Source organism: Panthera pardus, unplaced genomic scaffold (assembly GCF_024362965.1).
Source record: "Panthera pardus isolate Hobbes unplaced genomic scaffold, ASM2436296v1 HiC_scaffold_10, whole genome shotgun sequence".
NCBI classification, from domain to species: domain Eukaryota; kingdom Metazoa; phylum Chordata; class Mammalia; order Carnivora; family Felidae; genus Panthera; species Panthera pardus.
The window spans coordinates 73,184,918-73,204,060 of record NW_026526655.1 but is presented as its reverse complement, the minus strand read 5'-3'; the positions used below and the strand labels follow the sequence as shown (position 1 = coordinate 73,204,060).

The window sequence follows — 19,143 nt, the reverse complement described above, 5'->3', positions numbered from 1 at the left end:
GTACTTTGTACATATCATCTCCTGTATCCTCACAACCGTCCTATAATAAGTCTCTTGCTGTTATTTATAAGCCTTGGTTTACCAATAAGGAAGCTGAGTCATAAGGGAGTTTGTGAAACCCAAGTCCTCCAGAATCATCCACAGCAGAATTCTTTGTTCCTAGAATGGGACCTGCTGCATAAAAGGTACTCAGTTGATATTTGTTTGATACCAATCTGGTTAGAATCCAGAGACTAACAAAAGATTCAGTTCCAGGAGAATATCTGACCCTAAAGCCTACAGCCTGAATTACTTCATTTTTCTGCTCCTCTCCTCCTTCAGTCGGCCCTATATTAGACCAAAATTGAAGACAGGACCCCAGCCCTCTAGATGCACAATCCAGTGAAGATGGTTACAAACCAATAAAGGGTTGTATATGTTTCCTAAGCTTCAGAATAAGAGTTGAGGAAGGTAGGCACTAAAATAGCTCTGTCATAAATATGTGTTCCCTTGGCTTCAGGTTTAGCTGCTATAATGAGACATCATAATAGTGTGGCCTAAACAAGATGGAAATCGAGTCTCTCTCATGAAACATTCCAGAGAGTAGTGGTCCAGAGCTAGCCAAAGCAGCTTTGCCATGTGGTTGCCTTCTCTGGGTCTGAGGTGGCTCAGTTCTCATTAGGATCTGGCTGGCAGGTAGCGGTAAAGAACCAGGGGAACATTCCTTTTGGAGAACATGGTCTAGAAGACACTTGTTCTTCACAGCAAGCTGTGTCCAAAGCTGGGAACGCATGTTCCAGTTAAGCAACAATGAGATCAGTGAAAATGATTCTTCTTTTTTTTTTTTTTCAACGTTTTTTATTTATTTTTGGGACAGAGAGAGACAGAGCATGAATGGGGGAGGGGCAGAGAGAGAGGGAGACACAGAATCGGAAACAGGCTCCAGGCTCCGAGCCATCAGCCCAGAGCCTGACGCGGGGCTCGAACTCATGGACCGCGAGATCGTGACCTGGCTGAAGTCGGACGCTTAACCGACTGCGCCACCCAGGCGCCCCGAAAATGATTCTTAATAGCCAGCAGTCCCCTTGGGAGAGTATGGGTGCTCTGGCACCTGGGCCTTGGTGCTCCTCAGCTGTTTTCCACCTGCCTTACTGTACCCTCCTTTAGATTAGCATTAGACTGGGCTGTGCCATGCTGGATGTTTCATGGTAGGTCCATAAAGGACCAGAATCAGAATCATTACACTGATTATTATGTTTTCTGAGAGATGGTTTTGTTTCTCTATTTAACATTAGTAACAAAGAGGTGCTATGGAGAATATGGTTCCCTTGTATTCTCAGTAACTTTTTATTTTAAAATGCTTCAAGTTCATCTTTCCTGTCGATACTGCTTAAATTTTTAAAAATCCTCATATTGAACTTTCCATGATATTGCCATCTTGTAAAATGATCATAGAAATTAAATTTTTAAAAAATTCTCCTATTGAGCTTTTCATGTATTGGGGGAGTTTTCCTTTTTTTTTTTCTTTAAGATTCTTCCAGCCAAGTTAGGAATTAAGCCGACATGAGACAGATTAATAGGAGGAAAAGCCCAAGTTTTATTAAATGTGCATGATGGCCCAGTAATGAAATTGAGACCCAAAAAGTGACCAAGGCAAGCAGTTTTTATACATTTTAGACAAAAAGACAGTACAGTAGTGTGGAATTGTCAGGATAAAGAAGGCAGGTGCTTGGGAACTTCAGTTAGTAAGGAATTTTAAGTGGAATTTGGGTGGAGGTAGTAGATTAATAAAAACTAACCAAATTTGTTTCTACAGCTTTCACGGTTTCAAAGTCCCTATCTCTTTACTTAGTATAGGGGTGGTCTGTTTCCTGCTTTTGAGAGGACAGAGAAGAGTGAGTGTCCTTACACAGTTTCCCAAGTAGCTTCAATTCAGAATGATCAACATGCCACTGTGGCATATTTGAGGTGGCCTGCCCTGGGCCTCTAAACATGCTATTACCATCTTGAAAAATAGTAATGGAAATTGCTGAATATGCCCAGTATAATAATTGATGCTGCTATGAGATCCTAAATGTTTTGTTTCTATTTCTTTACTTCTCATTTTCTGCGTTTGGAAAACTCTTTTCATTACCCCTTGGGTCTTAAATTTAAGTATTTTTTATAATATGATCAGGTTTCTCTCCAGGGAACTCCTAGGCTCAATTTATATTTGTAAGCATGTTGAAGGCGGATAATTCCCCCCATTACCTGAAAACTTTTTCCTTTACAATTTATAATTGGAAATGAGTGAATTTCAAAGTGTAATCTCAACTAAAGCACAGAGCCTGATGTGGGGCTCGAACTCACAGACTGTGAGATCGTGACCTGAGCTGAAGTTGGGCACTCAGCCTACTGGACCACTCAGGTACCCTGGGATTGTTTTACTTTAAATATGGCAGAACTGAAGTGTAAATGGGTTGAGTTGCTGTTCATGGTCACACAGTTCATATGCAGTTAACAAGAATCTTCTCCCTTATCCCTTGACCCCCTTTCCACTACCAGTTGCTGAGCTTGTGCTCTTGGCCAAGGTTCAGGAGAGCCACGCTTAGGTGAAGCAAAACCACTCTCTAGTTGTGTCACCCTAGCCCAGCCACATAGTGTTTCCAAGCCTGAGTCTCTGTTGGATGAATGGGATAAGAGTAATTAGTTGACTGCCTATTGCATGAGGGGTAAGACTCATCATGAGAATACAACTATATAGAAATCCTCTAAGTTGTAATATTGTTTCGAAGCACTGTTATGATATCCTTATAGTTAGCAAAATGACAGTTATTTTCCTTTAGGAAGTGGTATAATATAGCATTGTGGACTAAGAAATAAGGGTTCATTTAGGCCTCAAATATTTTCAAGTTAGAAATCTTAATTTGGTTCTCCCTGCCATAAATATTCTCCTATTGTACCCTCCCCACCCACCCCAGCTTAATGAAAAAGTCCTGGTTGTGTTATGTTTGCTTCATCCCACTGATATGTAGGCTGCATAAAGGAGACAGTGACAACAATGAAGAATTTGTTTTGATTGGTGATTCCTTCTGCTCTGATTAGTGAATGTGGTCTGAACTGAACATGCCACCAGAAGCCAAAAGGTCCTGTATTCACATGCAGTCATCCATCCAACTCAGTATATACACATCTATTTTCCACGTATAAATAAATGTCAAACTTCTTCACATTCATCATCTGTTGGAACTTCAGGACAGAAGAAACCATGTCAAGAGAAAGCCCTCTTTACCTGCTGGTGGAAACAGGAAATGGTAATAGTGAAGAGACATTTAAGGAAGCTGGAGTTTAATAAATGAATCTCAGCTGTTCCACCTAGCACCTTCTACCTTCAAGGCTTTTCAGTGAAAGGACCAGTATCTGGTTCTGTCCTCTGCACATGAATACACAGTGTTATTGGGCACCCAATGATCCAGCATTTGTAGTCTTTAGTTCAGAGCATGAAAGAGGGAAGGTCTAGTTTCCACATTTATATGGGAGCCACAGGACACAAGACAGTTGAGAATTACTTCTGATCGGCTTTGTTTCCTCTGGAGGAAGTCTTCTCTTTGCGAAGGCTTGGCTTCCTCACCAGGCGCCTGGGCCTCCTCACTCTCCCTCTGTCTTCCCTTACTTTAACAGCTGTTTCCTTTTCCTGCTTCCACAGCTTTGTCCTTTTTGCTCTTCCTACAGTCCTACCAGCAGCAATGTTTCCTATTGTTTGTTCAAAGAAAGGGAGGTGGAGAAGAGCTTAAAATGTGAGGTATGGGTAAGTGTTCTTTTAAGTTGTAAACTGATGGAGGGTAATGTGTAAGCTGTTGTTACCTCTTGCAGAGCATTGATAGAATCTCATGAGTTCAAATGCTTTTAATAGTAACAACACAACTATTATGGGATCTAAGCAAATGCAAATTATTTTTCTAATAATACCTGTATTCAGTTTGTAGTCTTCATACTTATTTAAAAACACTTGGAATAGTTTTTTATCATATCCATGAACAACTGTAGCTATTCATATATAGATATATTTATATAGCTACTTACATGTATTTTATAGCTGTTCATTTCTGTAAAATATATTTTATCTAATGTATGAATATTAATATATGAAAGTTTTAATATATTCATATTGATGTATGAATATATTAGATATATATTCACTTATACATACACATATATAAATATATATATATATACACATGTGTGTGCGTGTGTGTGTGTCATGTTTGGTTCAAACCTGGTGCTATAAGTGTTGTGCCTCTAAACTGTTAATGAAATTTCACAAATACATTGTATGGTTTAATTAATGTTTATAAAAATTCTTTGAAGGTAAAATCTCTAGATAAATGCAAGAATTATGATTGCTTTCTTCATGTAATTCCCAGGACTCAATTTTTCTTACATATAGTTTCTCACATGATCAATCAAGGTTTATATGTAATACCTTTCACAGTATTTTAACTTAAAATCATGTTTTGGTTGAGGTACATACTGGATTATTCCTACTGGTTTTACTCTTTTTTTTTTTAATTTAATTTTTTTTAATTTACATCCAAATTAGTTAGCATATAGTGCAACAATGATTTCAGGACTAGATTCCTTAATGCCCCTTACCCATTTAGCCCATCCCCCCTCCCACAACCCCTCCAGTAACCCTCTGTTTGTTCTCCATATTTAAGAGTCTCTTATGTTTTTGTCCCCCTCGCTGTTTTTATATTATTTTTGCTTCCCATCCCTTATGTTTATCTGTTTTGTCCCTCAAAGTCCTCATATGAGTGAAATCATATGATATTTGTCTTTCTCTGACTGTCTAATTTCGCTTAGCATAATACCCTCTAGTTCCATCCGCGTAGTTGCAAATGGCAAGATTTCATTCTTTTTGATTGCCGAGTAATACTCCATTGTGTGTGTGTGTGTGTGTGTGTGTGTGTGTGTGTACACATATATATATACACCACATCTTCTTTATTCATCCATCAATGGACATTTGGCCTCTTTCCATACTTTGATTATTGTTGATACTGCTGCTATAAACATGGGGGTACATATGTTCCTTCAAAACAGCACACCTGTATCCCGTGGATAAATGCCTAGTAGTGCAATTGATGGGTCATAGGGTAGTTCTATTTTTAGTTTTTTGAGGAACCTCCATGCTGTTTTCCAGAGTGGCTGCACCAGCTTGCATTGCCACCAACAATGCAAAAGAGATTCTCTTTCTCCGCATCGTCGCCAACATCTGTTTTTGCCTGAGTTGTTAATGTTAGCCATTCTGACAGGTGTAAGGTGGTATCTCATTGTGGCTTTGATTTGTATTTCCCCGATGATGAGTGATGTTGAGCATTTATTCATGTTTCGGCCATCTGGATGTCTTCTTTGGAGAAGTGCCTATTCATGTCTTTTGCCCATTTCTTCACAAGATTATTTGATTTTGGGGTGTTCAGTTTGATAAGTTCTTTATAGATTTTGGATAATAACCCTTTATCTGATATGTCCTTTGCAAATATCTTCTCCTATTCTGTCAGTTGCCTTTTAGTTTTGCTGATTATTTCCTTCGCTGTGCAGAAGCTTTTTATTTTGATGAGATCTCAGTCGTTCATTTTTGCTTTTGTTTCCCTTGCCTCTGGAGACGTGTTGAGTAAGAAGTTTCTGTGGCCAAGATCAGAGAGGTTTTTGCCTGCTTTCTCCTCGAGGATTTTGATGGCTTCCTGTCTTACATTCAGGTCTTTCATCCATTTTGAATTTAATTTTGTGTATGGTGTAAGAAAGTGGTCCAGGTTCATTCTTCTGCATGTCACTGTCCAGTTTTTCCAGCACCACTTGCTGAAGAGACTGTCTTTATTCCATTGGATATTCTTTCCTGCTTTGTCAAAGATTAGTTGGCCATACGTTTGTGGGTTCATTTCTGGGTTCTCTATTCTGTTCCATTGATCTGAGTGTCTGTTCTTGTGTCTTTGTAGTATAGCTTGAAGTCCGGGATTGTAATGCTTCCTGCTTTGGTTTTCTTTTTCAAGATTGCTTTGGCTATTCGGGGTCTTTTCTGGTTCCATACAAATTTTAGGATCATTTGTTCTAGCTCTGTGAAGAATGCTGGTGTTACTTTGATAGGGATTGCATTGAATATTTAGATTGCTTTGGGTAGTATCGACATTTTAACAATATTTGTTCTTTCTATCCAGGAGCATGGAATCTTTTTCCAATTTTTTATGTCGTCTTCAATTTCTTTCATAAGCTTTCTATAGTTTTCAGTGTATAGATTTTTCACCTCTTTGGTTAGATTTATTCCTAGGTATTTTATGGTTTTGGGGGCAATTGTAAATGGGATCAATTCCTTGATTTCTCTTTCTGCTGCTTCGTTGTTGGTGTATAGGAATGCAACCGATTTCTGTGCATTGATTTTATATCCTGCCAGTTTGCTGAATTCATGAATCAATTCTAGCAGTTTTTGGTGCAATCTTTAGGGTTTTCCATATAGAGTGTCATGTCATCTGCAAAGAGTGAAACTTTGACCTTACAAAGTCTAATCCAGCAATATGTAAAAAATTACATACAAAGTCTAATCCAACAATATGTAAAAAATTAATTCATTATAACTAAGTGTGGTTTATCCCAAGAATGCAAGCTTGGCTTAGGATTTGAAAATTAAGCAATGTAATTCAACACATTAATAGAAAGATGGAAAAACCCATGTTATTAACTTAAAGAAAAAGCATGTGATAAAATGAAACTTCCAATTATATTGAAGTCTTTCAGCAAACTAACTTAATGTATATCTGTGGAAAACCTAAAGCTCATAAACTTAGTGATAAAATACTAACGACTTTACCTTTTAAGATTTTAGCCAGTGTTATAAGGCAAGAAAAAGAAATAAGAGGCACACAGATATGAAGGCGAAAGTAAGACTTTATTCACAGAAAGGATGATTTTATATGTATAAACTCCAGAATGGGGGTCAGCCAAATTTGGTCTATCACTTATTTTTGTATGACCTGTGCCTAAGGTGGATATTATACTTTATTTGCTTGTGCAGGTGTATTGTGGATATAACCATGCTGGAAAGCAGCTTGGCAGTTTCTTCTAAAATTAACCAGTCTGCTTCTCATATGACCCAGTAATTCTTCTGGGTACAACCCAGGAATGAAATATGTCCACACAGAAATTTATATATGAATGTTCATAGCACCATTATTTATAGTACCTCCATATTAAAATTTTAATTGTTGGGGCACCTGGATGGCTCAGTTGGTTAAGCATCTGACTTCAGCTCAGGTCATGATCTCACAGTTCGTGGGTCGGAGCCCCACATCAGGCTTTATGGTGACAGCTCATAGAGCCTGCTTCGGATTCTGTGTCTCCCCTCCCCACCCCCCCCGCTTCTCTCCTCCCCACCCCTGCTTATGCTCTCTCTCTGTCTTTCAAAAATGAATAAACATTAAAAAATTTTTAAATAAAATTTTGATTGTTGATAAAGTATCTTACGGACATACTGCTCAGCAACAACAAAAAAATTCCTTATACAACATGGATAATGTCTCCAAAATATGCTGTTAAAGACGTCAGACCTAAGAGGGCTTACTGCTATTATTTCATTTACATAAAATTTTAGAACAGATGAAATTCATCTATAATGACAGCAAATCGTGGTTGCCAATGAGCAGGTGGGGAAGAAGTACTGCAAAGGAGTTAAGACAGTGTTTGGAGGGCGATGGAATTAAATATGATTTGAGGTGTGGTTCATTGGTGTGTACAGTTAATAAAATCTATCAAACTATACCTTTAAAATGGGTGTGTTTTATTGTATGTAAGTTATATCTCAACAGAGTTGGCTTTACAGGTAAAGAATATTAATGTCTTTTTAAATCCCATATGGCTTGACTTAAACTAGACAGCTTCAGTAAAGCACAGATTCTTTGGTAGATTTTTTTTTTTTTTTTTTTTTTTTTTACCTCCCCATGCAGCTTGGTAATAGGCACCCAATAAATGTTTTTGAGTAAATGCCTGAGTGAAAGATAGAAACAATGTGACATAATAAGCTGGGAATAGAAGAACAGAGTTCCCTGGAGTTCAGCCAGCAAGACTCCAGGGCCAGAGTTCAAGTCTAGCCTGGAGAGACTGGGTGAAGCTATTGGATATAAAATTTTTGTTTTAGATTTGTTCATCCTCACATTTATTTTTCTATTGGGGAGGAATGTGTGCAACGTAATCTGCCACGGCTGGAATTACAGATAAAGTCTTTTGATGGTAGAGAGGGATTCAGACGATTAACTGTGGAGTACTTTATATAGGAAACGATTTTATTGAAATAACGTAAGGAAGTCTGTGTTAGTAGATTTAATAAAATCAAGCCTGACTCATCTGTTTGAGGGCCAAGATTATGGAAATAGCATCTTATGCTTCAGGAGTATTTTAAGATTGAAACAGATATAACTGTTCATATTTACTTAGGAAGAAACAGAATTGGTGGATAAGTAAAACTTTAACCCTGTGGAAAAATTTAATATTTGTATTTGGCTTCTCTGTGTTAATGCTGAAGAAATTGCTTTAGGTTATACAACTCCATAAATGTTAAGTTTTCAGTGTTACCAGAGGGGTACTTTCGGAGGGAAGGATCATGTTTTATTTCATGTGTGAAAAATAAACCTGAGTCAGTGTATTTTGGTGTTTAATCCTTTAAAATTTTATTGCAGTATTTTTCAGTTTGGGGGAAAATTCTTAGTGGCCCTGTACCTACATCCCTGTAAGGGATGAGTGCTTTGGTTGAAGTCCTCTAGATTTCATACTTTTTATTTTTTGTTACCCTAAGAATTCATCGGCTCATCTTTGCCTTTTCTGAAGAGTTCACATATTTGGTTTTGTGGCCTTGTTTGGGTCAACAAATGTGGTTAATCCAAGGAAAGCATCATTTTATTCTACCTACACACCTCTTGTAACTGAACATATGTGTGTCCTTGGAGAGAGAAGAAAATTAGCCTCACCCCAACTCCATTCATTTACCTACAATTTTCCTATGAAATGTTTGTAATCAATTGGTACTTAAAACATCCCAGACCTGGTATTTTGCCAGAGGGGACTGTTTCCTTCTGGGAGAGGGTCTTAATGGTGTTAGTCCAGCCTTCCTCTGGCAGCCTTACTTCCAGGTAGTCAAAACCAGATCCAGATTTCTTGACATGTGTTTGATAGACCGTCTTCTTTAGAATCATCCAGTGTATCTGCTTGTGTAAAACTAATCCTAAAATGATAGAATGGGGGTGGGGGGGGGGGGGTTGGCACAGTTGGCAGTCGCCAAAGTAGTAATTGTTTCAGGCAAGGATTGTCAGTGGCTGCTAAAACTGGTGGGTTAGCATGAGAAACAGTATTATTTACATGATCTGTTTATGTAGTCTCAAGGTATCTCCCTGCAAGATACTATTAATTACAAAGGGAAAATAAGTATCTTAACAATAGAAAAACCTGGCACAGACCATCTAAACAATGAAGCAAATCAGTATCTGCCTTCTCCCCCTTTCCCCCTCCTCCTTAGTTTAACATACGTAGATGAATTTGAATAAGCTAAGATTTAGGTCTAATTTTCTTCCCTCTGGTCTTTTCTGTGCATAAAATATCCTAACTAATGTCTCTGGACCATGATTTCCATGATAAAGCAAGAGCCTTAGTTTCTCTTCAGACTATGCTATATGCCAGAATATTTCAACATTCTAGTGTATTTTTGTGCCTTGCAAGCATACAGATACCTTTGATCTTATCTAGCTAGGTGTTTGCCTCTCTGTACCAATACCTGTTTAAAAGTTTTGAACAGTTACATTTTTGGTTCCCAGATGGGGTTCTTGGAAGGAACACAGTCCACAGATAGCCATACAGACTTCTATAGGATTTGGTAAAGCTAACTGGCAGTACTCCTATATTGCTCTAAGACCTCCATGTCCCCTAGGATATATTATTCATCACCAACACTTGATCCATTTCCTTGATGAACTAACTTACTGTGCAAACATCAGTGCTTTCATTGGTCCAGTGCTCAGTGTGAGATTCTGCAGTCCCCATCTGTTAGCTCTCAGTTCCTATAAGGGTGAAGGCCAGTGTCCTCTCCCCTCTGAGTGGCCTACATACAAGATTTTGACATAATCACCAGAGACTAGCTCAAAGACCTTTTAGCTTTTTACGGGTAGATGAACGTCTTTTAACCTCTTAGGAAACTCATTTTACACAGACAAATTTGGAATCGGAAACAGACAACTTTTTTTTTTCTCCTTAATGTATTACTAAGCAGAGGGAAAAGGCAGAGTGGTTTAACTACATAGCCCAGTACTTTAATCTTTCATGTTAACCAGTTCAGAAAGAGTCATTAATATTCCAGTGCCCATCTTTGCATTTATTAACGAAATTTAAGATTAAAAAGTTTTCTTGATTTAATTACAATGATTTTATTGAAGATATAGTAGCTTTGATAAAATTTCCCTTATTTAAAAAATTGTATGAATTTATAGAAACAAAACATCTAAGTTGTGAAAAATATTTATGAGTGTGCCTAATATATATGATTGTGGTCTTTTAAAAGGGTTCTAAAATGATTCAACCTAATGTGAATGATATTTTACCTCAGTGCGGTGTAGCTAATGGTAATTAGTATCTTTCCAGCATCTTGGAGGAGAAAACACCAGAAGGGTTGGGGACACTTAGAGGACCCAAACCCTACTCTCTGGCAGCCCTTTCTGTGGCTTTGCTCCAAAGTAACATTTATAGATCTCTCAGGAAAAAATTATTCTATTGCCCAGGAGAAGTTAAGTTGGACAATGTATTAATGAGGACAAATGATTCCTAAAACATAATATGCATCAAGGTGGATTAGTGAATGAATCTACAGCAGTATTTACTGGCAGAAACATAAGAAATGCATCTGTAGGTTAAAATGTCATACCTTAATAAAAAGAAAATAGAAAGCTGTGTGTTAATGGTTTTGAGGAAAGTTTATCAAGGTGTAATTTACATGCAATAAAATGCACATTTTCAGTGAGTAGTTCTATGAGTTTTGACAAATGCATACGGCTATATAACCATAATCAAAATACAGAACATTGCCATCACCCCCAAGCAAATGTTCTGTAGATGGTTTTCCAAAAGGTGGCTATAGTCTGAACAAACACACTGTGACCCAGCAGTCACTTGTCACTGCAGCTGTGACTCTACTAGGGTGATCTCTAGTCTATCCCTGTGGCTTCACAGTCTGCAAGGGTGGCAGCTTGAGATCTTTTCAGCATAAGACCTTTCCAATTTCACAGACTCCATGAGTCTGCCTCCTCTCAGACCCAATGGAGAATTTCTGGCACTCTGTTCCAGTGAAAAACAGTGTTTGAAACTGCTCTTATCGCTAAAGTTCTACAGCTGTGAATTTTTTAAGTTTATACAGGACTGGGCATTTACATTTTAGGTAATCAATATTTATTGTTATTTTGTTAGTTTAGGTTTGCAAAATAAATACTAAAAGAGAAAGCTTATAAACTTTTGGGAAACAAATGGCGTGCTCTACCAGGGAACTCGTGGGCTAAGCAATCTGGTTTTTGAATAACAGAGAAAATAGATTAGGTTGCTTTGCTGCTTTTTTATGCTCTTTTACGTAAAAAATACAACTGTATACTCAGTGTCTTGCACAAATCACTTTTTTAGAGTAATATTTTACAAATCCAAGTATTTGTTGATCGTTATTCTTTTCACTATTAAGTATTAATGGTCATTCTCTAATGTAACTCTGGTTTGCCTGCTAGGCTTAAATGGAAAAGAACAATCTCCTTTCTTAATGTTCGAATTTGCACTAGGCCTGTGGCCCTTGGGTCAACTTTACCAAAGCAATTTAAACTATTAATAAGGACACCATTTTTATTTGGCAGTTAACAGCTCTAGATGGAAAATCCCAAACTATTTGCTTCTAGGTTAGAGAAAAGGCATTAATTTGTTTAGCACTACTAGTGCTTCTGTAAATCTTCCCTTCCTTCCTATAGCAGCAAATACAGTTAGGGAGCTAGTTTCTTGGCTGCGAAGCCATTTCTGGGATAATTGATCAAATTGGCAAAAATAGCTGCCTGCTGCTCTACCAAAACCATCTCAACCAGTGTTCTCCCATCTGGTATGTGATCACCCTTGGCCCTTCTTTATCCAAAAGAATGAAGGTATAACCTAGATAGAACTCAGTTTTAAAGAGAGAGGTCAGCCACTTATTTACCCACCCCTAAGGGAAAAAAGTATTTTCCTAAAGAGTAGTTTCCTAAAATAAAGTGATATCTGATCCTAAAATCTTTTGACTTTCTGCAGGTTTTTTTAAATCTTTGCAACTATTTATATTTGCTAATTTACCATTGCTTACTCTATTTAGCTGTACTATTGACTTCATTTAAAAATTGTTCGTATAGTTAATTACACTTATCTGTATATGAAAAAATCAGGATAAGTATTGCACATTAACACAATAGCCTTGGAAAAGTAATTTCTGCAGCTTTTTATTGCAATATTAATAACAAATGGTCACTTTTAGAGAGCCAAATTCAATTTTAACACTTGTTTCTAGACATGATAGACTTGTAGTAAATTAATATGCTGTGCCTCTATACTGTGATTGTAGTGGGCAAAATATGCTTCCCTCCCCAAAGATATGAGGTCTTAATACCTATAGCCTGTAAATGTTACTTTATTTGGAAAAGAGGTCTTTATGGATGTAATTAAGAGCCTTGAAAGTAGGAGATTATCCTGGATTATCCAGGTCAACTCTAAATGCCTTCACAACTGTCCATGTAAGAGAGAAGCAGAGGGTCATTTAACACATATATAGAGGAGAATGCAATGTGAAGGTGGAGACAGAAATTCCAGTGATGTGACCAAAAGCCCAGTATGCCACTAGCCATCAGAAGCTGTAAGAGGCAATGACCAGATTCTTCCTTTCAACTTCTGGAATGAGTATATCCCAACTTACCACCTGATTTTAGCCAAGTGACGCTCATTTCAAGTTTCTGGTCTCCGGAACTGTGAGAGTATAAATTTCCATCATTACAATCCACCAGATTTGTGGTGATTTATTATAGCAGGCATAGGATTTGATGGGTGGGATGCTGATGTAACAAATACCTAAAAATTAGAAGTGACTTTGGAACCGGACAGTAGGTAGAACCTGGAAAATTTTTGAGGGACAGAGTAGAAAAGGCCCTAAACATACTATTGGTAGAAAGATGGATTTTAAAGCCACTTCTAGTGATAGCTCAGAAGGAAATGAGGAAGATGTAGTTGGAAACCAGGGGAAAAGTGATCCTTGTTATATGTATAGTGGGAGAAAACTTAGCTGAATTGTCTACCACAGTTCTATAGAAAGCAGGTAAGCATTGAACTTGACTATTTAGCTAAACAGATTTCCAACCAAAATGCTGAAGGTGCAGCCTCGCTTGTTCTTGCTTGTTTTTGCTTGTTTTTGCTTGTTCTTGCTTGTTCTTGCTTGTGCAGCCTTGTTTGTTCATAGTAATAAAATGTGAGCTGAAAGATATAAACTGAGGGGAAAACTTTCAAGCAAAAATGAGCTATAACTTGATTTGGAAAATTTCCACTCTATCCAGATTGCAAAAGACACTAAAATTAGGAAATGTATTGTTAGGAAAGTGTGCTCTGGAGAGTAGGCCAAAGGTGTGACTGGACAATCTTTAGTGCTGACACAATTAGGTGTGTGACTCATGGATCCCCTCAACCATCTCAACAGGAAACAGGAATGCAGATGGGATTTTCCAGGAAAGATCTGTGGAGGACCGTCTTCTTTAATGGCATGAATACACAAGGGATACACATGGTTTTTGGGAATATTAAATCAGAAACAATGCCAACTTGACTGAAAGGGACACAGGATGAAATATAAGAAGGCTGTTGGACCTCCAAAATTCTGTAGGCAGAAAACAGCCTTATAAAACTACTCAGGATCTAATATGTGCTACCCTTTAAGAAAAAGGAAAAAAATGACTCCAGGGACTCCTGGAGTTTTACTTCCAGGCCTTGAAACTTTGCTCCACAGGACTTTGAAATTACTTGGGCTGCGTGGCTTCCATTTTCTCCCTTGTGGAGTTGGGGATGTCATAAATGTTATCCTATGCCTGCTTCACCATCTTATTTTGGAAGCAGATAACATGCCTTCTAGTTTCACAGATCAACAGATGGAGAGGAATTGTGCTCCAGGATGGATCATATCCAGAATCTCACCCATACCTGATATAGATGTTTAGATCATGAGATTTGGGACTTTTAAGCAGATGAGGTTTACATCATGAGATTTGGCTTTTGTGGTTGATTCTATCATGGGTTGGGATGGGGTCCACCTATTCTGCACATGAGACAGACAAAAATCTTTGGCCAGATGGACTATGGTAGGCATAATAATGCCATGTCCTGTCTCTTGCCCCACCCCCAACCCTGCCTCTGAAGATATCCGGGTCCATATTCTTGGACCTGTCAAGGTTACTTTATTTGGAAAATGTCTTTACACATGTGATTAAAGATATTGAGATGGGGAAATTGTTCTGGATTATCCAGGTGAGGCCTAAATGCCATCACAAGTGTCCTTGTAAAAGAAAGGCGGAGGGGGAGTTAACACAGAGAAAAGGCATTATGAAGGTGGAGGCAGATATTGGAGTGATGGAGCCTCAAACCAAGGAATGTTGCAGCAACCAGAAGCTATAAGAGGCAAGGAAAGGATTCTCCTCTGGAGATTCCACAGGTAGCATGGCCCTCTGGACACCTTGATTTTGGCCTACCGAAACTGATCTTTAAATTCTGGCCTTTAGAACTCTGAGATAATAAAATTTTGTTGTTGTAAGGCATCAAGTTTATGGCAATTTGTTAGAGCAGACAGAAGAGACTAATATGGTGACCCTTTTACATTTAACCCTCAAGAAATGTTTGCTTTATTTTCCATTTCAATTTGATTTCTCCCAGGTTATTACTAGGAGTCATCAAACATTTTAAGGAAATACTTGATTGTACTGTTAGATATTTTTTCCTTTTTGTAAAAAAAAAAACGTTTTTTCTTTGCTCTTTTGATTTTTTAAAATATGCTTGGTTTTGATACATATATATTGCTTTATCTGATGATCTTCATTCATTTTTGAAGGAATTCTTCTGTTGTTCTTCCTCTATCTTGGGTAGAGATAATTTTTTAAAATGTTACCTTGATTTATATTTATCTTATGAGTTTTTCAGATATAAAAGACAAAAGAAGAGCTTTAAAAGACATTGAAATTATCTTAGCTTTTTTAATCAGATGTGGACTTTAGTTATTAAGACCTAAAATGATTGTAGTTAAATAACAATGTTAGGCAATAGTTTGAGGTTAAAAAATATACTGACAAAGAGTGATGCATTCATTCTTTCAATGTATGATTAGTAGAATGAGTACTGGAAAAAATACAGTGGTGAAGAAAAATTTTAAATGCATGGCTCCCTACCCTTGTGAAGCTTATATGTACTTGTATCACAGGTTCAGCCATTCTAATCGTTAGAATCTATCCTGTTATCTAATTTAATGATGGCCCCCTTCCCACTTCTCTTTTCAGAGTTTTTGATCATGTTGGAATTAGAATCTGATAGGGGAAAGCACACATTAAACACATAAACTCAAAGGACTTTATATATGTGAATTGATTTTGAGAAGTGCTGTAAATGAAAAGAGTGGATATCACAGGAAAATATCTAGGGGGACTTACTTTAAATGGATGTTCAGATAAGGCCTTTTTCAAAGAGGTGGCAGTGAAGCTAAAACAGGAACGAATATTCTTTTCCTCATGTTTCCCACTGCTGCCTCTATGCTAGCTAGGATAGTTTCTTGAACTAGAAGACTCATGGGCTTCTATCACCAAAATCTCTCCAGAATCCAGCTACTCCCTATCTGCATTGTCCAGCTACTCCATAGTCCACACATCACCCCCATCAAATTTCAGCCCAGACTTGCGGAAGCCTTCTGACTGGTTCTCCTGTTTTTACCCTTTCCCGTCTGGTCTAGTTTAGTCTCAACAGAGGGATGCTGTTAAAGGGGAAATCAAGTTTGGTCATCCTTCTACCCAAATCTTGCAGTGACTTCCCATTCTCAGAGTAGATGCCAAATGTCTTTACAAGGGCCTCTGAAGACCTCTATGATCAGATCCACGGTTTCACCTCTCTTTATCAGTCACTGCTTCAGATGAAGTTTCCTCAATGAACCCATGCCAGGCACATTTCATGGCCTTTGTACTTGTCCTTCCCTCTGCCTGGAATACTCTTCCTTCGGCTCTTCCTGCCTTGATTTTTTTCACTTCCTTCTAATTGTGATAATATTTGGTAATCTCTGCAGGATAGTGTCTGGGGACAGTAAGCAAGACTTGGAAACAGAAAGGAGTTGTTGGCTGGGGTTGCCTTCTAAGAATATTAAGAGTAAGGTTTTCTTTTGGCTACAAAGTCCAGTAATCCGCACACATTACCTAATCACGCTGTGGATCAGGACCCCCTTAACTCAGGCTGTGACTACCTGCACACTGTGTATGAGATCTATCATACCATGGGACAGGTGACTGCCAAGTCACCTCCTGAGGCCTAAGACCTTCTAAACCCTGGAGCACCTGTCATACCTGCACCTGAAGCTCAACAAGACATCTGTACTCAGCTGTCTACCTCCCTTTCTCCTAGGAACAATCCGCAAGTTCCTGCTCTCTACTTCTAGAGACATTAAGGACTTCATCTCTCACACCTCACATTGTCTTTCTTTCTTTCATCACCAGAAGTCTACTCCTATCTGGTTATCCTGTTAGCTGCCAGTCTTCCATCTTCCTCTTTCTGTTTATTCTCTTGCCCAGTCTAACCCCCATCCTCCTCATGCTTCTCCCAAACTCTTCTTCTGTGTTCTCTGGAACTCCTGTGGAAACCACTCACCCCACATTCTCAACACATCCTCAGTCACATCCTCATATCTTTCCTTCCCCACGTCTTGCCATTTATAGCAGTCTGGATGTCCTTTGAGGGGACTCCATATGCCTTAAAACTCACTCTAGGGACATCTGATTATTCTCTTAACCTCTGGGTTCCTCAAGCTCAGGAAGTAAGACCATTCATTATTCTCCTCCATCTCAAATCATTTACATATGTGCACCCTGCTCCTTTGAGACTTCCATGACTGGTTGTATCACCGTTTCCTTCTTATTACTATCATTCAACAGCCTTTTGGTTATTCAGTTTCATTCACTGAAGACTCAACTCTCAGTTCATAGTCACTTCTCCAGCTCACCTCTGCCATGTGTCTCTAGGTGATTTCAGTATCCCTCCAGATAGCCCATCAAATCTCTGGTAGAGCAGTCCTTTGGCATCCTTATCTTGAGTGTCCTATTCCTTTAAACATTGTATTCTTAGACCAAAAACCACTGTCCAAAAATACCAAAAAAATACCACTCACCTCCAAAAATAATTCTTCATCTTCATTAGAAGCTCCTGTGCTTTGGTCTTGCCTTGACCAACACTACTCTTAATATACCAAACTCACATAGTCCAAGAATAGGGAAGGTAGGAAAACCAGAATGCCGTATCTAGAAGAAAGGTAAAAAAGATGCTGGGGCACCTGGGTGGCTCTGTTGGTTGAGCGCCTAACTTTGGCTCAGGTCATGATCTCAGGGTTTGTGGGTTCAAACCTCACCTTGGGCTTTCTGCTGACAGCTCAGAGCCTGGAGCCTGCTTTGGATTCTGTGTCTCCCTCTCTTTCTTCTGCTCCTCCCCTGCTCTCGCACTGTCTCTCTCTCTCTAAAATATAAATAAACATTAAAAAAAAAAAAAGCCAAGTGGCAAATCAACAGGTGTCCACTACATAATACTTGCTTCATCGCATGTTTCCATTGTATTGTGGTTTAGTATTTATCTTACGTGAAATAGTCTTGAATATTCTAATTACATAAATAGATTCTAAGGAAATTGTCTCATTAAAAACCATGTCTAATCAATTAAATATGACTGCATGTTTAGTGAAGTGATAATTTCTAATTGTGCTCTAGGTGTTTAAGGTACTTCCCAGTCTTCTAAGACAAAAGTCAAATACAACATCAAAAATGGAAGAAAAGAAACAAGTAGTTTATACTAATCTTATGTAAACTCTGAGTGCTTATAAAGTAATAAAGGTTTGAAATTGTTTGGCCAGCTCTTTTCTCTGGAGCTTGTCTGGAGTATTTGAAATTGTGAGCCAGCTGTCCTCCTGCCCAGCAGGCTTCTGCGACACCACCTTTCCCATACAGCAGGTGTGTATTAAGGACATGTAAACTGATTTTAATAATAAAGCAAAATGTAATTCGAAAGGCAAGTCTGCCACCAAAACATTATACCATGCATTACAAAACCAAATGTAAATAATTTGGATTATATTCACACCATTGGGTGTCTCTAGTAGCATAAATAACAGAATTGGTTGTGTAAAAATAATGAATGCTCTTCAGTCTTTTGATTTGAATATTTGTAAAATGTTATACTCGGTCTCCAGCGCCTTTACAACCAACTGTGGAGAAAGTTAAGTGTGTTCTGTTTGGACATGAAGATGAATGGAAATAATTGACACTCATCTGGACTTTTGCTTTGAGTTGATTTTCTGATGGTTATGATGGATTTTGCCCATGCCATCTGTATCTTCACCTGGTCTTACTTTTGATCATGACATGATTTGTAGGGTGGCTGACATTCTGTGGTGATACATAGATATAAACTCCTTTTTTTTTTCTCTGCAGCCTCTTTTTTGTTATCAGTGTATTGTCCCAGCTGAGCCAGAGGCTCAGCAAAATCTATGAGACTGAGGTGGTTTTAATGTCAGATCGTTTTTTTCTATAGTTATTTTGGCCGCTGTTTACCTAACTCAAGGTACTTTAATACTCCTGATTAAATTCAAAGGGTAGTACATTTATATTCTGTCATAATAACAATGAAGGATTAAACAAATATTTATGAACCAGAATCTGAATTCAATATTTACCTGTGATAAAAGGTAATGCCTTATTTATCACATTACTACACAGTGACATTGGCAACTTCTGAAATAGTTTAAAGATGTCTCTTGTTTTCCGAATAAAAGAGAAATGGGCTACGTGCAATTAAACACATATCAGTGTGAATGTATGTGTGAAAAATATCTTCACA

At 38.1% G+C, this 19,143-nt stretch overlaps 1 protein-coding gene across 15 annotated transcripts in view; it reads left to right on the top strand.

Moving 5' to 3' along the window:
* The window catches only part of PKP4 (plakophilin 4), a 237,700-nt gene that overhangs the window by 93,726 nt on the left and 124,831 nt on the right, over positions 1 to 19,143 (top strand). The gene's annotated exons all lie outside the window — the stretch shown is intronic.